This window comes from Rutidosis leptorrhynchoides, chromosome 9 (assembly GCF_046630445.1).
Source record: "Rutidosis leptorrhynchoides isolate AG116_Rl617_1_P2 chromosome 9, CSIRO_AGI_Rlap_v1, whole genome shotgun sequence".
NCBI lineage: Eukaryota > Viridiplantae > Streptophyta > Magnoliopsida > Asterales > Asteraceae > Rutidosis > Rutidosis leptorrhynchoides.
In genome coordinates, this window is record NC_092341.1 from 367,321,935 (window position 1) to 367,323,771 (window position 1,837).

Below are 1,837 nucleotides of genomic sequence, written 5' to 3' on the forward strand. Positions count from 1 at the left end.
TACACTATTCTAAGATATTTGAAACTTACACTTTTATATATTACGAATTTGTGATCGTAGTTACACTTAAAGGATTTATCTTTAAGTGAATATTATATAGTCATACCTTTGTGAAATGTCTCAACCTTTGGTTTTCAACATAAGTAATAAACACTATGGTTATTTAAGTCCCATTAAGAGTTGCTCTCTCATAATACATGTGTTAAAGTGTAACACCCTGAGATTGAGCGTAGTCGGAAATGATTGTTTTGTCCTTGTATGTAATTATTAATAACTATTATAATTATATGATTATGATTATCTGATGATTTAGTTGTATTCGTTTTGTGACAAAGGTCACGGAACATTTTTGTTTGTTAGATTTGGATCTTCTTAGGCCAGCCTAACGAGGTGCGTTATTTATCTGAAAATTGTTAAATACCCGTGTGTTAAGGGTATGGGTTTATAACCCATTTATGTGATTGAATCTGGACTCTTCCATTCATATCATCAATTAGAGGAAAGAATACATTGTACCTAACTTTCATTATAATCAAACCTTAGCTGGATCTATATGTGCTTTTGGATTAATTGATGTTTACTAGCTGATTCATTGCATCATCTATAGCTAATTATTAGGTTTGTACTGTGATTTCGTGATTTAATATTTACTTATTCTAGGGTTTGTGTTCTTATGAGTTTTAGTGCATTTAATGCTTGAATCTTGTTATTTGTCACACCCCCAAATAGGGTCTGGGGTATTTGTGACTAATTATATCAAATCACAGTTGTATAAACGAGAACGACTCTATATGAGACGTTTTATTGAGTTTTGCATCGGAAGATAAATAGATTACATTGTATTTAGAACATTAAATGTATTTAATTGATATGATATGTAATGAAGACTCCAAGCATAGCAAGCAATCATCATCAAAGCAACAGATATACAGCGGAAGCAATATTTAAGTACCTGAGAATAAACATGCTTAAAAAGTCAACACGAGGTTGAGTGAGTTCATAGGTTTATCATAAATCAATAGTTCAGTATAACATTAGACCACAAGATTTAATTTAAAGTTGACTAATATAAAATCAATCAATAGAATGAAGTGTGTTTATTAATATAATGAATATATTAACCGTGACCGTTATTGTCAGCAGACAAAGTATGTTTACTAATATAACGAATTATATTAGCAGTGACCGTTATAGTATGTTTATTAATATAATGAATATATTAACAGTTTCCGTTATAGTATGTTTATTAATATAATAAATATATTAACAGTGACCGTTATAGTATGTTTATTAATATAATGAATATATTAACAGTGACCGTTATTGTCAGCAGACAAAGTATGTTTACTAATATAACGAATTATATTAGCAGTGACCGTTATTGTCAGCAGACAAAGTATGTTTACTAATATAACGAATTATATTAGCAGTGACCGTTATTGTTAACAAACAACATGTATATAGTTAACATTTGAGTACTTGTGTCTAATCATAAAACAGTTTAAAAAGTTGCGCATGTATTCTCAGCCCAAAAATATATATAAAAAGGGAGCTATGAAAACTCACGATACGATACGATAGTTTGTAGTAAATATGTGTATGATGGTACTGAACAAGTGCGGAGTTGTCCTTGGATTCAACCTATATCAAGTATATATATTAACACATATACTCGTAATCGAATAAGTTTATTTATTTCAATTGTTATATATTTCTGTATATATACTTTTATATATATTCTGTTTATAAGTATTCATTTGATAAAATAATATTAATAATGTTAACGAATAAAGAGTTGTATTATTTTGTAATAACAATAATAATACTAGTAGTAAAA